This window comes from Bos indicus x Bos taurus, chromosome 15 (assembly GCF_003369695.1).
Source record: "Bos indicus x Bos taurus breed Angus x Brahman F1 hybrid chromosome 15, Bos_hybrid_MaternalHap_v2.0, whole genome shotgun sequence".
NCBI lineage: Eukaryota > Metazoa > Chordata > Mammalia > Artiodactyla > Bovidae > Bos > Bos indicus x Bos taurus.
Genome location: NC_040090.1, coordinates 61401885 through 61409910, shown reverse-complemented (window position 1 = coordinate 61409910; position 8026 = coordinate 61401885).

Here is an 8026-nt window from a genome sequence, read left to right as displayed (position 1 = left end):
ATACTTACTTTGTCCTCAAAGGCTGGGCTCTGCCTTAATCCCAAAGACAAACACCTTACTTATAGTAACACCACATCCCAGCTCACAGGTGAGGAGGGGACACATCCGTGGAGGACTTGTGTGTCCCACCTCTCCTGGGGGTCATCAGTTGTCTTTTGGGGCTGGGCTGCCTGCTGGTTCCTCTAACAAAAAACATAGCCAGTGACCGCATGATGGGTGGATGAATGGGTGAGTGTTTATGAAGGCCATGAGGTTCCTGTGAGCTGTGGTGGACACTCATTACATGAACAGTGCCTCCCTGCCTGCTGCTCAGTCTGGGTTGTCAGGCTATCCATGGCAGTAACCTGGCCTTTGCCTCATGTCTGCTTCCTCTGGAGTAGCAGGGCTCAGCCTCTCTCCTTTCTGGGTTGGGAGGGCAGTTGGTGAGGGCCTGGAAAAGCAAAGCGCTGGATTTTTTTTCATCCACAGGCCAGAAAGCAGAGAGAAACGGGGTAAGCTGTTGTTTGTGACTTGGCTACCAGCCTATACCAGGCTTAGGGCTTCTCGTGATAGACCTTGATGTCAACAAGGTGAATTCCTTGATGCACAGACTCACATAGACCCACTGATTCCTTGTGAGGTGGGACCTACATGGTACAGGCCAGAACTTCTTTCTGTATCTGGGTTCTCTGGTGCCTGGTCTCCCCTCTGTTTCTCCCAGGAGCACAGAGGCAACTGCAGCAGGCTTCAGGTGACACCCTCCTGCTTGGTACCCAGGGCAGCACAGAAGGTCCTGGTAGTGGGCTGCACAGGGCTGCCAATCTAAGACAGAGGTTTCCTGTGACAGCAGTGGGCAGCTGCCTCCTCTTCGCTCTTCTTATGTCCTCAGGGAGCTTACATTGCCTGGTGCAGAAGAGGAAACTAGGCAAGCCACCTTCATAGATTTATTTTGATTGCACAGAAGACTCTTCATTTGCACATGGTAGAGTAATACAAGCAATAGCCAAATGCATTGTAAGTATATTTTTCTTAAGATAGATATCTCCTGGTTTTAGATAGAAATCTGATCCATGAGGTCCCTGATGATCAGAAGGAGCAGATGGGACCTTCTGCGTCATTCCTACAAAACCCATTCCCTTAGATTTGAGGAACCAATGCCACTTTAAAAAATGTAACTGTTGTCTGGGAAGGGCAACAGACCCATAATTGGCATTAGTTTACATTAATTTATCAAGTTAGCACTAGTCTCCTATGAGTGCTTGGAAGAAATGGAGGTGGGTTTTGATTAGGGCGGGGGAGGGGAGCAGAGGGGGCTGGCTGGTAAGTGTGGTCCCCCAACAGCAGGGATGGCCTGAGGGCACTGACTGCCAGGTTCCGGGTTGAAGTGAATGCAGAGCGAAGAGCAGGGAGCCCAGAGCCAACTCTGATGCAGGTGATGTTTCAGGGACCAGCCTATCAATCACACACATGCAAGAAATGCTTTATGTGGTTGTCCCCTGACCTCCATGTCTGTTTAATCTCCTCTGCCAAAACCAAGCCTTATCTGTCTTTGCACCAGTTCTGATTCTTTTCTGCACACGAGTAGTAATGTCTTTAAGCCAAGGCCCAAGTCATTTTTGTTAAATTGCAGAATGCCTGGGTTGTTTTGTTGAATGCGGTTGAAATGAAGAGTGCAACCCAGGTTTCTGTGAGTTCTACCAGATGGGGGAACAAATGGGCTGTTTGCTTTTCATGAGTTCATGCTTCCGCCTGCTAGCGCAGTGCCCCCAGCCCAGCGCAGTGTCTCAGACAGGGTGGGTGGGAAGAGGAAGAGGCCACAGAGCGGCTCTTGGTTACTTGGGTCCCCCATCTGCTCGGGGCTGGGGGGTAACCCAGCCTTTGTGACTTGGCAGTGTTCGCCCTTTCTTATCCTCCCTGGTGGGCAGATCTGTCCCCTGGGAAAGCTGTGGGTGCATTAAGAGTTGAGGAGCTTCCAGGGAAAAGAGACCTCGACCCCAACCCCTTCCCTTTTGACGTTCAGTGTAATAAGAGCTTCTCTGACTGGCCCTCCACTGAGGTCGTTAGACAGGAAATTTAAAAAGTCCTGAGGGAACTTGCTGTGAGGGTGGCGGGTTGGAGGACCTGGGCTCAACTCCCAGGACTTGGAGGCATCTCAAACTCCCTTGCACATCACCCCCTCTTTACATCAACACTCTTCAACCCAAGCCAGGCCAGGTCCCCCTGCCTGTGCCTGGTGAAGAGGGGCTGAAAACCAGCGTGCATGAAATGGACACCGCTAAGCTCAAGTGGCTCCTCAGCTCCTGCTGGTGCTCTTGCTACGTGGTCTTAAGAATTTACTCTTTGAGTCTGTAAGATTCTTTCTGCCTCTTGCTCACTCTTTCTTTAATGTCTAAAAACTCTTCTCTATCTTGTTCACTGACAAAACCCACCTTTCATTTTTCCAAGGAAATAGTAGAAGAAATTAGAGGAGAAGTGTTATCTTTCCAGCACTAAATTCACGAACCCACTTGCTTCTGAGAAACCTGAACTCAGCCCTGCGTGGAGCCTCACGCTCTGCCTCCCTCCTGTAGTAAGGATGAGAAGTCCCTGCTTGATGGAAGGTTGACACTTCCAACTATAGGGTAGACCCCCTTCTCTCTTGCCCACCCAAGGGTGCTGTGTTCTCCTTTATTCCTTCTCTCTTGTATGATTGATTAGTTCTTTTCTCCTGGCCTACAGACATGCTGTAATTCTCACTCAGTCCAACAAGAACCTGAGACAGTCCTGGCCTCTGTGTAACCCGGCTGCCTGTCCGCATCACTGTCTATTCCTTACTTGTCCTGAGTGTATTTGTATCTCTGTTCATTTGTTTCTTTTCTGTCACTGTTTTCTCTATGAAGTTAGACTTCCAGTGGCCCCAGTGCCTAAAAGAGTGTCTACTACAAATGCTTAATAAAATGTCCTGAATAAATAATAAATACATGAACATGAGAAAAGTAGAAAACTCCAGAATTTTGAGTACACCCTAACCACAAGGGGATAGAGTCGAGTGTTCTGAGAGAATGTGAAAGGCAGGGTGCCACATCGCGACATTAACTGCTGGGGAAGAACTGTGGGTGCTGGAACCCTAATGGGTGGTAACCAGGTGGCTCTACCTCAGGGATCAGAGGGCAAGGCAGTGGAAGTTGAACCAATGAGCAAGTGTAAGCGCTCCCCACCCCATAGATGTCTCCCCTTTACAGTGAGCTCTTCCCTATCCCCCTGCTATCCTTTCCCAGGGGTCTCCTCTGACCCAGGGGGCTCCTCGGACCCTCATGGGGTAGGGCTTCTGGCAGGTTGCCCCTACGAGCCACTAGATATTCCAAACACACTGAAGGCCAGCAGTGCACTCAGCCTTGATGCATGCTGGAAGCTTGCGGTGGCAACAGTCCAAGGCCCCTCAAAAGAAGAGTTGTTGCACCTGTAGTGACAACAGAGGAATATTAGGTTAGACCTTCTCCAAGTTATAGCAGGGGTGTTCTGGCTTCTTGAAGGATGTTGGCATTTTTGTTTCCATTTTAAGTGTGTGCATTTGGCCCTTTCCCAGTAGATTCTGTGGAGTCCCCAGTTAGCAGGGAATAGGAAGACAACACATAATCCAGGTAAAGATGTGGAAAAGTTGTAGAAGGCAGCGCCTCAAGACAATGGGATGGTGCACAATGCTTCTCGCAGCCCATAGGTTCTGGGCAGGTTAGGCCCAGGGCAGGAGATGACCCGAGGGAACTACAGATTCCCCAGGAAAAGAATTAGATGAGATCTGAGTTCTTCTGGCCTCCCATTTTAACATGCCTACAAAATGATCATGGTGAGTATAGACCCATAGTCCCTGAGCCCTGTGAAGATGGGTAGAAAGTTGGTCTCTTTATCATTGTAACATCCACTGGCATAGTATCTCACACATTGTAGGTGTTCAATAAATATTTATAGATTTAATGAATGCAAGAAGTTATTCTAATACTGAATTCATAGACATGGAGTAGGAATACAGTCACATGTAAAAATCTGCTTATTTTTTGTATGGGTGAAAAGACCTTGAGCCAAAAATATGCCCCTCTGGAATCTCTAGATCAGATTGGACGGAGGGAGAAGAAGCATTCTTGTGAGCATCCCAGGCCTGGTGTCCCCTGAGTTGGGGTCTGGGGCAAGAGGAGGGAGATATAAGTATTATAACTACAACAGCAGGGACTCAAACTCTTTCTGGCTATAAAACTCCTTTGAAGTTCTAAGGGAAGCACAATCTGTATGTCCAGGAATAAGAAGATATACACTGAAGAAATATGGATGCACAGTAGAAAAAAATATCAACTATGACCTTGTCATGAATTATAGAAATGAGAAAGTTTATATCTGTGCATATTTTTTGTCAAATATATGATAATCACTGCACTGTGCTTAGTCGCTCAGAAAGAGTCAGACACGACTCAGTAATCACTGATTTCCTTTATCTTCTCTTCTTCCTTTCCTCTATAACAATGTTCCTCAGCCTTGCCACTTTTGACATTTTGGGTCTGACAATTCTTCATTAAGCTGCAGGGGGTTCTGTAGGCTTTTAACAGCATCCCTGGCCACTACCCACTAGGTGCCTATAGCGCCCCCTAGTCGTGACACTCAAAAATGTCCTCAGACTTGCGGAGAAAAACTGCCCGCAGCTAAGAAGCTCTTCTCTATTTTTTAATATGAGGAGTGTTGGTCCTAGATAACTTGCCAGCGATAAAAGGACTATATTGCCCGGAGATTCTGGGCTTGAGTGGTTACAGTGACCTTCACCGGTGTCTCCAGCAGTAGTCTCTTCTCATTTGGGGCTCCAGCTGTCTCACTGATTCCAGCTTCTTGAATGTGCTTCTGCCTTTTGGTGATAGAATGCTGTTTTGATCAACTTTATTGATTTGGAGGATCAAATACCCACCAGTTCATGATGGGCAACTCAGGCCATATGGTTGCTTGCTATTTCCTGGTTGACTGTTTAGTCTTTGCAGATGCCAAGTAACAAGCCAGGAATGGCTTCTCAGAAGGAGAAGAGATGTCAGCAAGGAGGGCATGTCCTTGTTCCCATGTCCCGGAGGTCTGTGCTGTGATCCTCCTGTTGGGCTTCCAGAGGCCCCATAAAGCCTCCTGCTTTGCCACAGATACTTTGAGCAAGGTTGGGTCTGATGGATCAAAACCCCCCAGTGGAAGGACAGCTTGTCCCTTGCCACTCTGGTCTGGACCCACTCACAGCTCCTACCTAGCCTTGTTGCTTCTTTGGTAAACAGGTCAGGGAAGCCTGCCTGCTGTGATACGTTCAGCCTTCACAACCCAGAGAAGCTCAGGGTTATCACCTGTGGATAATTAGAGCAACAAAGAACTACACCCTTATCTGTTTCCCTCCTCATGGTCAAGGGCAGTGCCTCCTGGGAGCTGAGACTTTCTGTAGAAGTTTCTTTGGGGAGCTGTGGAATGCTAATCATTGCCTCAAAGGGAAAACTGGCAGGCAGAGCTCTGCTGGATATTTTTCCAATGCCTCATTCATGCTTCAATCAATTATTAGCATTTGCTTTCTCCAAGTGGTTAATTAAGCACAGATACTGTATCTGTATGTTTCAGCACCCAAGTTGTCACAGCACCTAATTTGCAGGAAAACATAGCTGGGTTCCCTCTTCCCAGCTTTCTGTGTGCAGTGGGTGATTCCTTGGCCACTCAGGGATGTGCTTTTCTAAGTATTAAAAGTGAACAAAAGTATAGATAAGAACCCTGTAGTCAAGCTTCCTTGAAATCAGGGAATCCTTCTTTACATCTCTCAGCATCCCTGAAGATGCCTAGAGGAGCCACAAGAAATTATAAGGAGAGAATGCATTCCATTGTTGAGGAACTTCAGGTGTTAGAAAGCTCTCAGTTGCCAGCTTATTGCCTCCGAGGTATTTTAGTTTCAATTAGGAAACCTTGGTTATTGTCTTAAGGTCCCAAGAGCTTACTTCTCAAAGATACATTTAACTGAAACTAAAAGATCTTCCTTTAAAAAATAGAGCTCCTTATTAAAAACCAAAACACATAAAAAAAAAAAAAAAAAAACAGATATCAAACAAAGCCCAATCATTGGAGCCTTGAGTAAGAAGTATCTTTTGATCCACCCTAAATTTTCCTGTTGTAATTTAAATCCTTTTGGAATGTGAACATAGCTTTGGAGCTTCTGGCCATTTATTATTTTCATTTGCAGATGAGAAACACTTGGTTCAGGAAGGTTAAGCAACTCATTCAAGTGTACACAGAAAGTCTTAGGGCTAGGATTTGAATCTTGTTCTGCTGGGAGATAGAGCCTACGTGTTGTGTATCATTTCATATTAGTGGGGAGCCTCTGACAGGTGAGATTCAACGAATGACTACTTTCTGAAAATCAAAGAGAGAATCTTAGTTGTTTGAGCAAGTTTTCTTCTCCACTCTTAAATCAGAACTATATGAATCATCTGTATTTGCTAGAACAAAGAAACTCTCATTTCCAGCATGTTCACTGAGTTTTCTCTCCATCTGACTTTCTCTTGCTTGTGACTTTTTTGTTGATGTTTGGTGAAAACTTGATCTAAGCTCAGTCTTTTCCAAAGGTTTGTCTTTGAATTTATCAGCTAGAGTTCTCATAGGAACCAGCCCTATATCTTTGTTTCAAGGCCTTGGTTTGTACTGGACACAACCAGTTTCCAGAAGGGGTGGGACCCGGTGGGACCCTCCCAGACCAGTATTTAAAAAGCACATTCAGATCCCCCCTGACAAGGGCATCAAGAACCCACTCAGTATTAAGTGTCTACTCTGCTGTTTGTTGTTTTGTCGCTCAGTCATGTCCAACTCTTTTGTGATCCCATGGACCATAGCCCGCCAGGCTCCTTTGTCCATGGGGTTTCCCAGGCAAGAATATTGGAGTGGATTGTCATTTCCTTTCTCCAGGGTATCTTCCTGACCCATGGACTGAACCTACATCTCCTGCATTGGCAGGCGGATTCTTTACCACTGAGCCACCAGGAAATCCCAAGTGTCTACTTGCTGTGTTGTGTTTAGTCGCTCAGTTGTGTTTGACTCTTTACAACCCCATGGACTGTAGCCTGCCAGGCTCCTCTGTCCGTGGGGATTCTCCAGGCAAGAATACTGGAGTGGGTTGCTGTTCCCTTCTCCAAGGGATCTTCCCAACCCTGGAATTGAACCGGGGTCTCCTGCATTGCAGGGGATTCTGTACCAGCTGAGCTACCAGGGAAGCCCAAGTATCTACTTCAGTTCAGTTCAGTTCAGTTGCTCAGTTGTGTCCAACTTTTCGCAACCCCATGAATCGCAGCACGCCAGGCCTCCCTGTCCATCACCAATTCCCGGAATTCACTGAGACTCACGTCCATCGAGCCAGTGATGCCATCCAGCCATCTCATCCTCTGTCGTCCCCTTCTCCTCTTGCTCACAATCCCTCCCAACTTTGCATGAGGTGGCCAAAGTACTGGAGTTTCAGCTTCAGCATCATTCCCTCCAAGGAAATCCCAGGGCTGATCTCCTTCAGAATGGACTGGTTGGATCTCCTTGCAGTCCAAGGGACTCTCAAGAATCTTCTCCAACACCACAGTTCAAAAGCATCAATTCTTTGGCGCTCAGCCTTCTTCACAGTCCAACTCTCACATCTATACATGACCACAGGAAAAACCATAGCCTTGACTAGATGGACTTTGTTGGCAAAGTAATGTCTCTGCTTTTGAATATGCTATCTAGGTTGGTCATAACTTTCCTTCCAAGGAGTAAGCGTCTTTTAATTTCATGGCTGCAGTCACCATCTGCAGTGATTTTGGAGCCCAGAAAAATAAAGTCTGACACTGTTTTCACTGTTTTCCCATCTATTTGCCATGAAGTGATGGGACCGGATGCCATGATCTTCGTTTTCTGAATGTTGAGCTTTAAGCCAACTTTTTCACTCTCCACTTTTACTTTCATCAAGAGGCTTTTGAGTTCCTCTTCACTTTCTGCCATAAGGGTGGTGTTATCTGCATATCTGAGGCTATTGATATTTCTCCCGGCAATCTTGATTCTG